The sequence below is a fragment of the Ovis canadensis genome, chromosome 11, assembly GCF_042477335.2.
Source record: "Ovis canadensis isolate MfBH-ARS-UI-01 breed Bighorn chromosome 11, ARS-UI_OviCan_v2, whole genome shotgun sequence".
NCBI classification, from domain to species: domain Eukaryota; kingdom Metazoa; phylum Chordata; class Mammalia; order Artiodactyla; family Bovidae; genus Ovis; species Ovis canadensis.
In genome coordinates this window covers 16,508,047-16,526,654 of record NC_091255.1, presented here as the reverse complement: position 1 = coordinate 16,526,654, position 18,608 = coordinate 16,508,047, and the positions used below count along the sequence as shown (strand labels likewise).

At 52.1% G+C, this 18,608-nt stretch overlaps 1 protein-coding gene across 15 annotated transcripts in view; it reads right to left on the bottom strand.

Annotated features, from left to right (window-relative positions):
* The window catches only part of MSI2 (musashi RNA binding protein 2), a 403,146-nt gene that overhangs the window by 327,242 nt on the left and 57,296 nt on the right, over positions 1 to 18,608 (bottom strand). Inside the window, exon 1 of one of the 15 annotated variants that reach the window (XM_069602561.1) lies at positions 1,311 to 1,331. The exons of the other annotated variants lie outside the window; for them this stretch is intronic. The gene's annotated coding sequence lies outside the window, so the exon portion shown is untranslated. Of the gene's footprint in view, positions 1 to 1,310; positions 1,332 to 18,608 lie in introns of those variants that run through there. 15 annotated transcript variants of the gene reach the window in all.

Genomic DNA, 18,608 nt, shown 5'->3' with positions numbered 1-18,608 from the left:
TTTTCTGGGGTCTTCCAGCACAGATCAGATGTTCTCATGGGATTAGGAGGTGGCCGAAGACAGATGGTGGGCCAGCTGGCCTCACTCACATCTCCTAGGGGCTGCAAGGCAGGTACTGGTCTTAAGAGTTTAGCATGATGCACCATTGCGGGAATAACATCATCCAGTTCTTACACCATCCACTTCAGAAGAAAATCTATAGAATCATGCTAGCTGACTTCTCAGGGATGGATGAGGGGATGGAGTGCAGGAGGACACCAACAGAGCCAAAATATGTCCAGAGAAAAATATCCCAGCACTGATAGGATCCTATGCAATGCAGAAAAATAGTCGTGAAAGAAAAATATGCAACTCTGGCAGCCAGGCTATTAGACAGAGATCACGCTTCTTTGAAATTAACCACCAAGAGAAAAGGTAGATAACCACAGGGCACTGTTTTAAAAAAAAAAACAAAACCCTCACACACTCAAGTTTTTCTGCTTTAATTGCCAATAATTTCTTAGTTCAGTGTGTCCAATCAGCCTTAGCTTGTTTCTCTTCCCATTGGAAGAAGCATTTTAATGAGAACTTGGGGAGTACTGCTTTCAAAGGCACTCCCTGGCTGCCCTGCTGGTTCTCAGCTGGCCCAAAAGCCAGCCAAGGCCCCTCTGTACAGTCACCTTCAGCATCACCCTAGATAGCACTCCTGGGGAACCTGTGAGGCTTGCCGTTTTTAATCACCACCTACCCAGATGGCAGGGGACCCTGATGGACTGTTTCATTTCATCCAACTCTTGGATTTTATCAGCGTTTTGCCACTCTCAAAGAGCAGGGAAGAAACAGGAATCAAAAGCCCTTCCATTTGATGGTTCTTCTAATTTCCTAAACCCACTCTCAACTTCAGTTATCTTATTTCAAACTCAGAAGAAATGCACAAGGCAGGAGAGCCAAAGCGTAACCCTCCATCCCTCCACCTGTGCAGCAAGTACCTTCTCAGTGGCCACCGTGTGCATGCTGGGGGCATTGCAAGGCATCCAGTCCTTGCTCCCGGGAAGCACCAATGAGATGGAACAGACCCCATGGTGTCAAAGGACACTGAAGCCCAGAGGTGCAAAGTGACCTTCCACAGTGACAGTCTAGGGTGAAGCCCTCACTGCTGAGCCAAATAGGTCAATCTGGTCCAGGCAGGCCATTTAGTAGCTTGAAATGAGGAAGCATTCATCTCTTTATCTTCTAGAAAGGTACTCCAAACTTAGAGGGCACATCTCTCTTTTTTTAACCCCTTTCTCCTTAAAAAAACAAAAACAAAAACTTTTTTTAAGGGTACAAACCACTCAAGGAAAAAGTTGGCTTGGTAGATCAAGAATAAATCTGTAAAAAAAAATAAATAAAAATCAGAGTTGGAGGAAGGAAAGAAAAATCATCAAATGCTATTGTGAAATTTAGTAATAGATAAAATATGTATGGGATTTACATGTACTAGGCATATAGGCATAGTTCTTTTTAGCCATAGTCCTTGAGGTCTTTTAGGTATTAATCCATTTAATACTACAACTCTATGAGGAAGAGACATTACCATCCCCATTTTGCAGATGAGGAAACTGAGGCACAGGGAGATTAATTTGCCCAGAGTCACACAGCCAATAAAGGAATAGAGCCAGGATTTGAGCCCTGGCAGTCTGGCTCCTGAATCCATCCCTGTTCTTAAATATTTCACTAATCTCCTTTCTCTCCCTCTCTCTGAGTTTTTACATTTTTCTAACAGCATGAAATCCTTGTAATTTACCATTTATTTGTATATGTGTTTGTTTATAAGGTGTTTTTCAGGGGCTTCCCTGGTGGCTCAGTGGTAAAGAATCCACCTGCCAATGCAGGAGACATATGTTCAATCCCTGATCTGGGATCAGTCCACATGCCTCAGAGCAACTAAGCCCAGGTGCTGCAACTATTGAGCCCAAGTTCTAGAGCCTGGGCTACTGGGCCACAGTTATTGAAGCTGACACACCCTAGAGGCTCCATGCTCCACAAGAGAAGTCACTGCAAGGGGAAGCCACGCACCACAACCAGAGAGGAGACCAGGCTCACCCAACAGCCACTAATAAATAAATACACAAGATCATTTTCAAAATTAACAACTAAAAAAAAATATTTTTCATAACCTATGTCTTTGTATTTACAAGCCTCTGAGATGATCAACAAAGAGACATAAAACCAACAATACAATTAAAATTAAGGAAAACCACGCCCATGGAAAGGGGATATTAGTAGTACACCAATAATAAGGCCAAAGACTCTTCACACCTGCCTCTACGTTTCCCGGCAGCTCACGTGAAAAGAGCAACATGACCAGTTACTGAATTTTCTTTATCAAAAGGACAAGAGATCATCAGTTCCTCAGATAGAACCAAACCCTTCTTATCACTAAATTTCCATAGAATCTTTGCACTGAGTAATAAGAAAGGACAATGAGGTGTTAGACAAATGTCCTCGCTGACATATTTTTTAGTCTAATTTAAAAAATCAAGGGTGAAACCTTAAAAGGAAATCAAGAGAAGGCAAGCCTATGAAGAACTTGGAGTAATTCTGTCCAAGTGTGTAGCCTTCTAGTGGACACTATCACCCTAGAGGCTTTCCTGGTGTAAAAGTTACAAAACAGAGAGGATTAAAAAAAAAAAAGCCTCTCTCTGGAAAGAAGCAGCCCCTCCGTGTGCTGATGGGCCTTCGGCACTCCAAGGCAGCCCCTGAGGAGCAGGACAGGGAGCAGGGTGAGCATAGAACAGGCGGGCTCCAGGCAGCACCCACCCCACCCGGGGAACTGAGCCTCGGGCAGCGCCGGACTTCCGGGTGCCCGCTGCTGCCACATGGCCAGCCTCCAGCAGCCCTCTGCCTTGCTCGGAGGTGAAGAAGGCATGCCACAGCCCAGAGTGATGGCAGCTCACATGGTGCCTTCCTGGACACCTCAACCCTCCTTCCGAACAAGCTCCGGGAGCCCCCTCCCACCCCCGCGCCCAGGGCATGGAAGAATGTCTGCGTCTGGCTGAGGGCTCACCAAGGAGCCTCATGGAAACCTCTGCGGCAAGACTGGACGGGGCCTCCTGGGTTGGTTCTTTCAACACAGCTTTATTACTTGGTTTAAGCTGCCCAGAGACACCAAGGAACAAAGCCTCTTTGAGTCAGAGGAGCAATATATGCCAACCCCTCATTCTACCAAGAACAGAGAGGTCACAGGCACCAGGAGCTTGAACCCCGGGGTCCTGCCCTGCCTGGCCAGGGCGCCTCCTGCAGCTCTGCACTGCTCCCTGGAAACAGGAAGAATGGACCCACGTGGGCTTTGACCTCTCCTTCATCTCGCTGTTAGAGACTGAAGACTCCTGCGCCTGTGGGTCAGGAACACCTGAGACCAAAGTCTTTCTGGGCCCTGCGTCAGGCAAGCCTTCACCTGTCTACAAGCCCAGCATTAATGAGAGGCTTTTCAGAGTAAACGTGAGGAGCAGAAGGGCCACTGAGAGGCAGAGCCACGCTCTGATTAGCACTGATGAACCCCAGACCCAGCGGACTGCAGGCAGGCCGAACCGAAGGCTCAAGCCTAGGCTCTGCCTTTGGACTGGCTGCCCTGGGCCCAGTCTGCTGACTGAAAGAAGCTGGAAAGTCTACCATCTGCCCTCTCGAGTCACTATTCAACAACAAACAGGAGCTATTTTTAAAACTTTTTCCATGAAGGCGTCATAGGCAAAGGCCACCAACCTCGGAGACACGGAAAGGTTAAATAAGGCTATCTGATTTAAAAAAAAAAAAAAAAGAAAGAAAGAAAGAAAAGAAATTTAAATAGGCAAGTTCCATCTCATATTCATCTGCTCAACACAGCTCCCGGTTTTATAAATGGAGCTTAAAATTACCAGGAGGACAGGGAGCTTTCCCCAGGAGTCTCTAGGTCCCTTCTGAGAAACTAGGTAACTCAGGAAACAAGCGTTCTGATTTGAGGATGCTTTCAACAGCCTGCTTGCTGAGCCGAAATCAAGGTGCACACTGGCTCTCTGCAAGTGACTCCTACATGGAGAAGGTAAGTGGGAGACAGGGAAGCAGGACAAACCCTATTTCACTAACCCATGTAAATGAGGCTTTGAGAAACCTCTTTACACCCTCAGTGGCCCCCCCCCGCCACACACACCCCCTTACTCCCCAGTAAAACCCCACTATGGGTTTCTGGCCCACCCAGACTGGGTAAGAAATTACACATCTCAGAGTTTGGGTTTACCACGCCATCCGCCCTTAATGGAAGTTTATACATGCCTCCCACATAGGGCCATTGTTAGAAGGAATCAAATAATTTACTGTTGAACATTTGGTTTAAAGGACAGAGCATGCTCTAGGGAATGCAAAATATTACCATTTACCTTTTTTATTTTTTTAAAGGTATTTACTTGTCTTTTACGACCAAGCCAAAGGAAATACAACTTTTTCCAAATGCAGTTGGAGGTGCTGAAAACCTCTTCTAATAATCCCATTTCTACAAAATATAGAGCTGTTTTGCAGAGAGAAATTCTAATAAACCCCTGGAATGTGCTCTTCTCCCTGAGAGAGGTAACCTATGCTCCTCGCGTCCTCCAAGTATCTCATCACGGGGCACCACCACCCAGAGCACAATCTCTGGGCACACCAGCTGCCATCTCCCAAGTCCCTGCCTAGAAGAGAGCTCCCTTCCTAATCATTCACAAATATTGAAATGAGTTTAGGCTCCTACCTGAGGACCCTGGAAGCCAACTGAGTGAGGAATGAGGAAGGTAACTAAAATCCAGTCATATAAGTTGACAAAATGTATCACAAGCCCTCACATAGACACACACACACATACACACATACACACCCTCAAAAATACACAAACTTTGACCCAATAATTCCACATGGAGGAATGTCTCCTCAGGCAATAATCAAACGAGTGGGTTTAAAAAGAGGCTCTTCAAGGATGTTCGCTGTCACACTGTTTACACAGGCAAAGCCGAGCCACCCAGCTGTCCAACCACAGAGGATTAGTTAAATGAGGTTCGAGCCTGCGACGCGCGCGCGGCTGCCACGGAACGCTGCCACGGAGGTGCACGCTGGGGCCGCAAATGGCAGGCAGAGCAAGTGAGAACACCGAGGGCACAGTATGGGCAAACGCGCTTATCAGTGAGGGAAGGAGCCCCTCTGAAGCGGCTGCATGCTACGTGTCTGCAACAACAGGACACTCCGGGAAAGGCAAAGCTACGGCCGCAGTGAAGAGCTCGGCAGAGGCCAGGGCTGCAGTGGGTGGGAGCGGGGGAGCACGGAGGGTTCCAGGGCAGTGGAGATGCTCTGTGAGGCTGCAGCAAGGGACACGCGTCACTACACGTCTGTGCCTCACACACAGAACGGACAAGACCGAGACTGGACTCTCATGTGGACGGTGGCCTCTGGGTGACACGATGTCAGTGCAGGCTCGCGAACTGTAACAAATGCCCCGTGGGGCGGGCGCAGGGCGTGGACAGAGATGATGGGGAAGGCTGTGCCTGTGAGGGCAGGGCACACAAAGACAAACCTCTGCTGCTTCTTCCCAACTGTACTGTTAACCCGAAACCGGTCTGAAAATACGAAGTAGAAAAAAATTTTGGTTCATTAAATAAAGAGAAATATCAACAAAGCTGTGTCTGTGTTTACACTGGAACGCCTAGAAGGAGAGAAATGTAGGCGAAAGCAGGCCAGATAAGTGAACTAGAGAGACAGACGGACAAATAGATACAGATAGACAGGAACTGAGACACAGGTATTCTGGCCGATTTTATCATCAAGAAGCAGTTATGCTACTTTGGAACCCAGTGTGTTTTGCTCTCGAAACATTAACTTTGCTGAGGAAAACAGGCAGTAAAAAATTAATTAGGTTAATAAACAAAAGTAGTATAGAAACTAAACTCTGTGTGCATGCATACACGCATGCACACACACACACACACACACACACACACACACAGAAAGAAGGGTGTTTGCATACTGGACTCTAAGCAAGGGAGAGGAGAGGTCTGTGCTCTTCCAGGTGGAGAAGGAAAGAACTATTGAATGAGAGCCACTTACAGGCCTGGCAGTGCCCCCCCACCCACCCCGCCCCGAGGTACACAGCAGTCAGGGGCAAATCCTCAGTCCTGAACATAAAGCCAAGTGTGCACTGCAGGCCTCTCTGACACCTGGCTTTACCCACAAACTCGGGCCTCCCCAGCACAACCCCATCAGCCCATGACCTCGGGAGACATGACTATGAAAAGCAGCCACCACTCAACCGCTGAAATAGACAGTCCTCAGTTTCATCTGCAGGAAGCTCAGAGGGCAGACGGGGCTCCCCTACACACACCACACTCCCCTTGACGCTGCAGAGCAGGCTGTGCTGAGTGGAACACTTCTGGTTCTAAACGTTTGTCTGATACTGATTCACAAGTCATGCGGTCAGCGAGCAAGCTAGCCAACCAAGGGTAGAGTGTCCAAGGTCTGGCCTGAAACGCATACAGTGACTCAGCCCTCATCTCAGGTACCTCCCTGGGAGCAAGAGAAAAGGCACTGACCGAGGGGGATTGGATTGAGGTCCCTGCAATGCAATGCTCTGTGACCTCATGCAAGTCAACTGTCCTCTCTGGGTCTCCGGTTCATCATCCTTCTAGATGCTGAACAAGAGGCTAGCAAAGACTCATTACTTTGGATTGTCTGTTTCTGGAAGCACTGAATTCATCTGGCACTCGATAAAAATTGAATGACCATCGAGATTTTGTTCTTTTTAAACTTCCTCATCCAATCATTTTATTATCCTCTCAAAAATGCTCTGGGGTAAGTGGTACTATTCCAACTTCATGACAGCAAGAAAGCTGGAACACTGCAGCGGGGAAGGCAGAGTCCTGAAAGTTGTTTCCCGCTTATCCTACTCTGCCTGAGCTGCTGACCGCAACGCCCTCATACCTCCAAGAAGGCAGAAGGGCCAGCGGTTAAAACTCAGGCCTTTGAATTCAAATCCCACCTCTCTCCTTTCTGGCCATGGGATCTTGGCAAATTACCCAACCAGCAGCTGCCTCAATGTTCCCATCTATGAAACAATTCTCCCATCTATTAAAATAAGTACCCACTTGAAATAGGAAAGAAAGCAGCAGGGCACAACCTCTGGAAGACTGACACAGCCATCGAGGACACAACATAAACTGGTCGGAAACGACCAGTTCCCCCAAGATGGCAGAAGACCTGAGTCCCGGTAGACCTTGAGCCTCATTATACGGTCAACGTAATGCATCAGCTAAATGACACGCCCACCAGGGCCATGACAGCTCTGAGGTCAACCATAAAAGATCAAAAGGTGGGTGGTGGCCCAATTCCTGGAGATCTCTGCTCCCTCTCCAAAACAGCTGGCATAATCCTCCCACTCCTCAGCCTAATGAAACTACCCATAAACACTAACCACACCACGTTTCAGGGTCTACCGCCTCCTGAGAGGGCCACATTCTGCCCGAGCACTGTGTCTCCCCCAGGGCCCCCGCTCCCTTTCCCAGACAATCCCACGCCCTGAGGCCACTCTCACCTTTTCAGCCAGACTGCACTCTGTCTATGGAATGTGCCTATCCCTTTGTCTCTCCCCTAATTCATTCTGCAATGACACATCAAGAACCTGAGCTTCAGTGAGGCCTGAGACCAGGCGTGGCGTATGATCTCAATGAAAAGTCAGCGGTTTCAAGCCTCAATCTGAGTTGTACGGTTTCACTCTTACGGGGCTGCTATGAAGATTAAATGAGTAGAAATAAGTAAAGCATTTATTGAAGGGAGCCTGGCACACAGTGAGTGCTTAATAAATGTTAATAAATGCTAGCAATTATTATCCATTCATCCAACAAACTCTTACTGGGTATTTAACAGTGCCAGTTACTTTTGAAGACTCTAAGGAAACACAAAAATATTGACTAGGACACAGTCCAAGACCCTTACCGTCTAGTGGGAAGGGGCCAACTTGAACCAATAAATATAAGCCCATGGTTCCCTCGCCTTGGACCAGATAGGTTTGGACTTACATGTTTCTGATTTCAGACGGATAATGGGTACATGTAATAAAGCATCAACCTTTCCTCCTTCCTCGCCCCCTCCCTGGGGCCTGGAGCAACGCCTGTGATCAACCACTTGTGAAGCCAAGTGGGATCAAGAAAATACCACAAGAGTCTCCAGACAGTTCAGGTCAGATTTTGCAGCCAAATAAGTTACATAAAAACTTCTGGGGCTTCCCTGGAGGTCCAGTGGTTGAGAATATGCCTGCCAATACAAGGGACATAGGTTCGATTTTGGGTCTTGGAAGATCCTACATGCCTCGGAGCAACTAAGCCTCTCACCCGTAACTACTGAACCCGCCTGCGCAAACTACAGAGAAGCCCGTGCGCCCAGACCCTGCGCTCCGCAACGAGAGAAGACACTGCAGTGAGAAGCGCCGGGACAGCAGCTCGAGCGGCCCCACGAGCCACAACTGAAGGCGGCCTGTGCAAAGCGACAGAGTCAGCGCAGCCAAAACTAAAAACGAATAAACACTGCTGATTTTCACAGCGTTCTGAATATCAGAACCGCAGAGGAGGCTTTGCAGACCCGTGCCATAGTAACAAGGTGTTGGGGGGTCCACAAAGGAAAGAGCAGCCCACAAATAAACGTGGGCAACAGAAAAGACGTCACTGTTCAGGCTGAAACCTGAGGGAAAAAGAGGAGCTCGGAGCCTCGGAGGACAAAGCAGGTTAACATTTCTGGCAGAGGAACCAGCAGCTGCAAAGGTGAGGGGGTGGAACCGGCAGAGAACAGGTGACGAACAGGCCGTGAGGGTGCAACCCGAGCCTGCAGGCACAGCGGCAAGGGGCGGGGCCGAGTCATATGGGCGGGGTCACGTCCTGCAAGCACCGAGCCCCACGGAGCCCTGCGGGCCACAGCGGGCCCTAGGAGAGCTGGAAGCAAGCGGTCATGACCACATTTGCATCTTTGGAAAATGCTCCTGGGTGGCCGCCTGGTGAAAGAACAGGAAGAGGAGGAGAGGGAGGAGGTGCCCAGCTGGGAGACAGTGCCAGGGTCAGGGAAGGAACGTTGCCGATGCCAACTCAGGCAGTGGAGGGGGAGAAAGAGGGAGGCTGCTGTAGCCAGCCTGGTGCACGCGGACCTCGAACATGGATGCGGACGGAACGTAGTGCCAGGGACAGCCCTCACGCCCCACAGGGAAGGGCTCCCCTTTAGAGGCCGCCTTCTGATGGACCAAGTGACATCACTGTTTCAACAGCAGGACCGTCTGAGAGAGGCAGCCCCTCCCCTGCCCCTGACCTCGCCTTACCCGCCTCCTCCTGGGTACAGCTGCCGGGCAAGCACACAAGTCAGGCAGTGATGACCAGAGTCTGCCCCCGGCGGGGGGCGGGGGGGGGAGGGGGGAACGGCGGGGGGGCGGGGGGGAGGGGGTGGTGTGGACAGCACCTGTCATCCATCCTTCTGGGATAGAGACGGCCTCTGCCGACTCCTAAGTACGACCTACAGCCATCCGTTCTGAAACGGTCACAGCTACCCCTGAGCAACAAGTACCAGCCCAAAGCCAGGCAGAAGAGGAGGAGGTCACAGACCCAGGGGACCAGGGCTGTGAGGAGCAGCCACCAGGGAGACTGCAGCCGCTGTGCCCCCAGCTCACTTGCTGCCTCCGCTGCCTTCAGAACGGTCTCTCAGCGCAGTCAGAGCAACACAACCTGCACCCACACGAGCGTGGCAGCCGCCCCTGGGAACCCAAGTCTGGCACTGCCATCGAGGGAGGGGTGCCCATCAGAGGGAGGGGACATCGTCCAAGGGACAGCTGGGGCAGCAGCAAAGGCCTCCACTGGAACTAGCAACCTGGATTTCTGGGAGCATCCACCACGTGTCCCTGCCACCACGGGTCCCTGGATGTCTGGGAGCACCCACCACAGACAGGTCCCTGGATCTCTGGGAGCACCCACCACGTGTGCCTGGATCTCTGGGAGCACCCACCACGTGTGCCTGGATCTCTGGGAGCACCCACCACGTGTGCCTGGATCTCTGGGAGCACCCACCACATGTGCCTGGATCTCTGGGAGCACCCACCACGGGTGCCTGGATCTCTGGGAGCACCCACCACGGGTGCCTGGATCTCTGGGAGCACCCACCACGTGTGCCTGGATCTCTGGGAGCACCCACCACGGGTGCCTGGATCTCTGGGAGCACCCATCACAGAAGTTCCCTGGATCTCTGGGAGCACCCACCACAGACAGGTCCCTGGATCTCTGGAAGCATCCACCACATGTCCCTGCCACCATGGGTCCCTGGATCTCTGGGAGCACCCACCACAGACAGGTCCCTGGATCTCTGGAAGCACCCACCACATGTGCCAGGATCTCTGGGAGCATCCACAACGTGTGCCTGGATCTCTGGGAGCACCCATCACATGTCCCTGCCACCACGGGTCCCTGGATCTCTGGGAGCACCCACCACGGGTCCCTGGATCTCTGGGAGCACCCATCACATGTGCCAGGATCTCTGGGAGCATCCACCACGTGTCCCTGCCACCATGGGTCCCTGGATCTCTGGGAGCACCCACCACAGGTCCCTGTATCTCCAGGAGCACCCACCACGGGTCCCTGGGTCTCTGGGAGCACCTACCACAGACAGGCCCCTAGATCTCTGGGAGCACCCACCACGGGTCCCTGCCACCACGGGTCCCTGGATCTCTGGGAGCACCCACGTGTCCAGATGGCCTTGGTACCCGCCTGGACTTCTACCTTTACCTTAGGAGCAGGAAAGCCCAAACTGCTTCTCAGGTGTGGATCTCCAGTCCATGGAAAAGTAACGCTTTCAATCAAAACCCTGATAAAAAGTATGTCTCACATTTTTTCTTTCCCACTTTTCTGCAGAATTTGGAGCCTGAGTCTTAAGTCAGTCTGTGCAGAACAGCTAAGGAAAGAGACCTCCAGTAACACCAGGGGGTGATACCTGAGGGGGAAACCCAGGGGTCAGCTGTTTCCTTTATGACCATTTATTATGGACATTTACAAAACATTCACCAAATTAAAGAGATTCATATGATGAACCCCACTGCACCCATCACCCAGACCAATCATCAGCCGCACCAATCATCACCCGCACAGGGCCCATCTTACTTCATCTAATTCTGATTCTTCCCGCTAGAGTATCCTAATCAGCTGCTTTTCTTCCCAACCTGCTTCTAACCCACGAAACACCCGACTCCCAAGTGGGCTTCTGCTCACTACTGCGTGTGCCTCCCATTTTCACCTGGAAAACCTTCCCAGGTAGCAAACTAATCCGGAGACCTACAGCTGCCACAGCTGGGTCTTCCAGCTTGAGAGCTGGGGGTGGGGAAGATCAGGCTTGGATCAGTGACGGTTCGCCCTGAGAAGCCACCTGGTGTCAGCCACTGTGTGCGAGAGGACAAAACCCAACACCGCCCCAAGTGCCCAGAGTTCCCGGCCGCCCCTCACCCCTAGAGCCGCAGCACACACCACTAAACAGGACGGGGTTTGTTGTTTGTATGTGATTACGGGTTGGTTTATGTTCCCTTGGGGAGTTTTATTTCTACGCTGTTATTTCACCCCTAAAATTTACAGTCTTCAGGGCCTGAATTCTACTGCCCTGCGTGAGTCAACCCGCTCCCTCCCTCCTCTTCCTAGTCTGTGAATGGCCAGAAATAGTTTCCATTGTCATTGACTTAAATTTCCACTTTGATGATGGGAACAAATATTTTTCTTGTGCTTTCCTGAAGCAGGAATAAATTTTTCCATTCAAGTTCTAACTGGATACCACAGGCCAATCCCTGGGCAGAGGTTCAGAGCACACCCACATAGACCGGACCTCGTACCTCCGCCTCCTGCCCCGGGGGCTGAAGGAGCGGGCCTGGGCTCCCTGCCTCATGGCTCCGCATAGTGGGGTCCAGTCCTGAACGCTGCTTTCAGGGACACACACTGGGCTCTGCTTCACACGCTGCAGGTACAGCTGTGAACAGGACCAAGCCTGTCCTACCCTCATGGAACTTAGCATTTAAAACCAGGGCAACGCTTCCCAGGCCAGCACACGGCCCTGGTCCTGCCTCCCATGACCTCACGCCCTCTTCCCTGCGTGCCTGTCCAGCACTAACCCAACGGCTCCTGGGGGCGGGGTTGGGCAGCAGACACAAGCCAGGAGAACCCAGCTCCTTCCACTGCAGGGAAACCTGTGTGTGTCCCCAGGAGGAAGCACACGGTGAGTTCTGGCAGGACAGAGACCTCTGTCTTCAAAATGAATGTTCTGGAGTGTTAGAGCACCAGGAGAACGCAGGAGGAGGGGGGTGGGGCTTCCTTGAGTCGTTTTTCTTTTCCTCCTCTAATACTGATCTAATGTTCTGAGTCACCTTGCCAAGTCCGGCGAATGGCCGCTCTCAGAGTGTTGATAATTACCATCGCTGTCTGCTTGGTGGTGCTAGGTAATAACTGAGAGATGGGGCCCGGAAGCCACAGGCGTGAGTTCAACAGAAACACGGTGGCCTAAGACACTGGCCAGAAGGCTCCTGGGCCCCCCCGTCCCAGCCAGCCTGTCTGGCCGAGCCATGTTCAGAGGGCTCGGGGGTACTCAGCGTCCACAGGAAGCCACTGGAGCCCACCTCCCCTCGCCCAGCTCCCCAGTACAGGCCAGAGCAAGGAACAGCGGGCTGTCCTTCCACCCACCTCCACTTGGTCCAGGTGGGCGGTGTAGTCAGGAGGGCTGGATGAGGGGCCCCTGATGGAGGCAGCGCGGCCCAGCAGAGCGGGGAAGGGGTAGGCTTGGACGGCCCTGCTCCACCTCTGGGGAATGAATGACCTCGGGGCTCAGATGCTGCCCCCTGTCTCTCCCCTCTCTCGGGGGGGTCACCCTCCGCGGGAACCCCCCCCCCCACCTGCCCGTCCGCCAACAGCTTGGGCACGAAGACGGCCAGAGCCTGCTTAGCACTCCTTCTATCCGCACCTTAGGACAGGGCTTAGAGGCATGCCTTCCCACACCCGCCTATCTCAACGAGAAGCAAGCTCGGGATTCAGAATTCTGGAAGAATCATCCCTCCTCTTTGGGCCTCACTTTGATGAGACTCTAAGGGTAGGAACCTCTAGCCCTTCCTTTCTGTCTGAAAACATTACCTCCAAGTGCTCTGCAAACTGGCGAGGAGCACGTGACGGCCCCTCCTCTCAGGTCTCCTCCCTTGAGGACTCTCCAAACAGCCCAGCTTCCCTAACAATCCCCTCTGCTACTGTGCGACAAATTGGCTTGCACCTGAAAGAGGCGAGATGCCACCTCTGCCCTGAATTCAAGTCTCCACATTACCACCTAAATAAAAATAACTCTGCCCCCTCCCCAAGAGCTGGAAGAGCTGACCATCCCTGCCTGCGCCAGAGAGCCGAGGCCAGAGAGATCACTCTCCACCCAAAGACTGCTTTCCAGTCCTCTCCAGAGAGCTCCTCCAAGCGAGTATTGAACAAGAGAGCGGGCTGCAAGTGTTCACAATTGCCCTCGAGTCTCCGAGAGTAATTGTGTTTCTTTCGATCGGAACACAGTTCGGCAGCAAGTGTCCGGAAAACTGGCAGGCAGCAGCCTGTTGACCACAGGATGGAAGGACGCGGTCTCACTCCAGAGACACTGAGAGCTGACGGGGCCAGGGGGGACGGACGAGGACTCACTCCATCAGCCCACCTGAGGCCAGCAGGGAGGAGCATTAAGGGGCTGGAGAGCTCCCCTGCTGCCCCCGCAAGTTGGAAGCTCTGCCCTTGACCAGCAGCGTGGCTGGAGAGGAGCTGAAGTTTCTCAGCAGAAACAGGTGTAAGACACCCCTACTTGATAGGATCCGGGTGTGTTTCAGATTAAATTGAGCAGACACGTCTGAAGCAATCTGCACACCACCAGTCATAAAACAAGCCCTCAGGAAACAGGCTCTGCCTGGTCTGATGGGACCCGGAGCCACACGGGTGGAGCAAGGTCGCCATTCTGACACCATCCCATCCGCCTGTCAGGAGGCAGTCTGCGTTCCCGTGCTGCAGAAGTGAATGGGAATGCACCCAGAACTGAGGAAATGAGGTCTTTCCAGCAGGAACCGGGGTGTCTGAGCCCCTGCGCTGGCTGTGCCGCCTCCAACCTGCTCGTGTGATCTCGAGACAGTCACTTTGTGTCTCTGAGGCTCCATTTCCTTGACTGCCTCACTCGATAACCAGGGCGCCCTAAAAAACTACTGAGGTCCCCATCTCCCGCGACAGTGCAGGCTTTGTGTCCTTCCGACCACCTTCTTCACAACCATCGAGGGAACTGTCTCCACCCACCCGGTCACGTGATCACCAGCCGCTGCTTCTTTATGGCTTCGAGGAAGGCAAGAGCAAGGCCCTGGGCACAGGCAAAGGGCCAAGGGCACGGGGAGCTGCAGCCTCGGTCCGGCCCTGTTCCAGGCTGGTCCCGGAGCCACACGCGCCGTGTGAAGCTGAGTGGGGAGAGATGTTTCCCCAGCCAGCCTGCCTGCATCTCCCCTTCACCAGTTCCATAACCTACATTAGGAAATTTACATTTAACAAATCAGTCACAGAGTCCCGAGGAGCACAGATGTTCCCGCTGTGCGGCATCTTCTTTGCACTTAAAAGGCAAAACACCACAAGAAAACAGAAAAGAGGGAACTTGCAACTCAGACACCCCCTGGGCTCTGAGACGTGGATCCAGGGATGCGCGCTGGGCGCTTTCAGGTCTGACTCCCTTTTCTCCCCAGGCCCTGCAACCCGCAGCCCCACACCCCACCTCCCCACAGGCACCTCCTCCAGCCCGGGATCAGACAGGAGGTCCCCACACCCTGCTCCACTCAAGTTTCTCATGAAGACAGCCCCAGCTGCAGCGAGCACCCCTCAAGTTCTTGGGCCCCCACTGGGTCCTCCATGGTAAGGTAGCCACCCTCTCTGAACAAAGAAGAAAATGAAGCTGAGCAGGTCTCCAAGGCCAGGGCCCGAGGCTGACCTCCTCAGTGAGGCAGGAGCTCTCGGACCATCATCAGAAGACTGTCTCAAGATGAGGACTCAGATAACACCAGCCTAGAGTCTAGACAGGAGGAAAGGCTCCGATAAACGAACATGCACAGAAGATGCCACCTATGGAGCACCGAAGACCTTCCCTGGCCCTCCTCCCTCATGCCCAGACAGGCTCACCCTGCCTGCCCTCCACACCCTGCACTAACCCCCTCCTGGGCCCTTTCCTGAGAAGCACAACTGAGACAGGTCTGTACTGCCCTGGGCTGTGTTTACCAGCTGCACGGCCGCAGGAAATAAGACCCCATCTCGAGTCCTGACCTCTTTATCGTGCGCCTAAGTTCTTTTCTGTCCTAGGCATCTCCATGTGTTAAAACCACAAGATGTGATGCAGTGTTTGAGGGCGGCTATTACTAAACGATGCTAATAACGCTAACTGAGATGGTTGAGATTTGGGGGGGCATTAAGTCCTCTTCAAGCTTATATTCTGCCTCCAGTAATGCGACTGTAATTTCCCCCAAGGACAGAGGTTATGTCTGTTTCCTTTTCTAAGACGCCTAAAATAGGATTCTCCAGACATCGAAGTCTCAGCTGGTGGTGCCTGGAGAGGAGATGCCCCCACCTCCGGGCCTTGACAGGCATGGCTAATCGAGTGCGTGCTCCGCCCGCTGATCAGCAACACTCCAATAGGCAAGCTACTTGGAACTGATCAGAGATAACAGACAGGAAGCAAAGGGAATTTAAACCCCCTGCCTAGATAGGACCCATGATCTCTTAACACACAGGTCCTACCTATCTTATCCACAGGCATGCAAAAAAACAGGGCCCACCCACACAGATGGCTCCGGAGCGCCTCTGAACACCCTGATTCTATCTACCTAGCTCCCCTTTCTTCCTTGCTGCCTCCAAGCCTTTTGAGAAGAGCAGCAGGATGTAAATTATTAAATTATGATTCCTGGTGTCATATCACTAACAAGCAGTCTATAATCTCTTGACACGGGAGAACGGGAACAAAGGCCAGAATCTGTGATGAATCCATAAAACCAGGCCCCAGGCTGCTCCTCAGTTCGGAGAGATGCCTCTCAAATACCCACGCAGTCAGATGAACCTCCCTCCCCTCCTCTGTGTCCACTGCAAATAAGGGAGGGGAAGGGGGACAGGGACGCATGGAGAAGGAAGAGAGGCCTATAACTTTCCAACTCAAATGTAGGAAGAACCCTCAGTTCAGTTCCGTCGCTCAGTCGTGTCCAACTCTTTGGACCCCGTGGACTGCAGCACACCAGGCTTCCCTGTCCTTCACCATCTCCCGGAGCTTACTCAGACCTATGTCCATCGAGTCAGTTTCGCCATCCAACCATCTCATCCTCTGTCCCCCTCTTCTCCTCCCACCTTCAATCTTTCTCAGCATCAGGGTCTTTTCCAGTGGGTCAGCTCTTTGATTCAGGTGGCCCAAGTACTGGAGCTTCAGCTTCAGCATCAGTCCTTCCAATGAATATTCAGGACTGATCTCCTTTAGGATGGACTGGTTAGATCTCCTTGCAGTCCAGGGGACTCTCAAGAGTCTTCTCCAACTCCACAGTTCAAAAACATTGATTCTTCGCAGTTTCCCGGACTTGTAAATTGAAGGCCTGGCTGAGACAACTCCTACAGTCCCTCTCAGTTCCAAGAGTTGAGAGATGGTAAATGCATTACTTGACATTACGCACTGTGTGACACCCTCCAAATGGAACCCTTCTCATTAATGTTACAACCCAAGCTGACTATGAGCAGGGTTGGATTTCGAGAACCCTGGAACAAGGCCACTGTGCAGTCACGTGATGACCCTCTTTCTCTGAAGAACACCTCTCTCCACTCGGTGGGACCTCAATATTCCACAATAATGATGATGATGATAAATGGTGATTTCAAAGCCCTCTCCTGTTTATTTGTCGAAAGGCCTCTCAACACCCCTGTGAGCCTATATTCACATATCCTGGGTACACCCTCTGCTGTAGCAAAGACCTAATTTAGACAGAGGCAAATCAGCTCTGTGGGGTGAAATGCATTAACCAAGTCTCCCAAACAGCACAAATCTAATTAACTGAAAATCAAAATTGCAAAGCTGCCGAAAAAGATTTCCACGGAAGAAGTCTCCTAAGGATTGAAGGAAAGTTGTGGGTCATGTGACCTGCCTAATCCAAGTCTCTCGGCTAAACCGGGATAAATGCTGTTTGGGTGTTTGGGTTTGTTTGCTTTTTCACTGATGTTTGTTTTCTTGAGATCACCTTTATCACCGGTGGGCTTTGGAGAGCTTATCTAGAGCGTGCAACAGCCACGAAAAGCATCCTTTCCGAGGAGCGGGTCCAGCCTTCCAGAACCTCCAGTGCAACGGGAAGAAGGAACACCACGTCCAGACACCCCGGCTGGGGGTTCCTCTCCTGCTCCCGCATGGCTGCCCTGCCACCCCCGTTAGAGGCTCATCCCTCCCAACCCCACCACTGGAAAACGCTGGCAGCAGTGAGCTTAAATGCCCCCACCCAGGGCCCTGAGAAGACTGAGCCACATCCAGGTCAGGGCCCCCGTGACAGGCAGGTCCCTCACGCTTCTGACCTGCCCCAGACAAATGACAGCAGGGCAGTCACTGGGAGGACAGGGCTCCTCCTGGTTCCAAGGCCTAGCACCTCCTGCCCTTGGGAAAGAGGACAGAAGCGATTTCTGTGCGTCCTCCCCCACACCACACCCTGCTTTAAACTCCCAATGGCTCCCCACTGCCCCAAACAGGAATTCTCAATCCTGGCTGCAATTAGAATCACCTGGGGAACTTTAAAAATAACCACGACAAAGACCAGGCCACACTGCAAACCAAGCATATCAGAATTTTGAAGGGAAGAGTTCCCAGCAGGGCATTCCCTGGTGGTCCAGTGGATGGGAATTCACCTTCCAATGCAGGGGACGCGGGTTCAATCCCTGGTCTGGGAATTAAGATCCCACGTGCTAAGTGTCAACTAAGCCTGCACATGCCACGACTAGACAGCCCAGTTCAGTTCAGTCGCTCAGTCTCTTCCAACTCTTTGCGACCCCATGAACCGCGGCACGCCAGGCTTCCCTGTCCATCACCAACTCCTAGAGTTTACCCAAACTCATGTCCATTGAGTGGGTGATGACATTCAACCATCTCATCCTCTGTCGTCCCCTTCTCCTCCTGCCTTCAATCTTTCCCAGCATCAGGGTCTATTCCAATGAGTGAGTTCTTCACATCAGGTGGCCAAAGTATTGGAGTTTCAGCTTCAGCATCAGTGGTTCCAATGAACACCAAGGACTGATTTCCTTTAGGATGGTCTGGTTGGATCTCCTTGCAGTCCAAGGGACTCTCAAGAGTCTTCTCCAACACCACAGTTCAAAAGCATCAGTTCTTTGGTGCTCAGCTTTCTTTATAGTCCAACTCTCACATCCATACATGACTACTGGAAAAACCATAGCTTTGACCAGATGGACCTTTGTTGACAAAGTAATGTCTCTGCTTTTGAATATGCTGTCTAGGTTGGTCATAACTTTTCTTTCAAGGAGCAAGTGTCTTTTAATTTCATGGCTGCAGTCACCATCTGCAGTGATTTTAGAGCCCAGAAAAATAAAGTCTGTCAC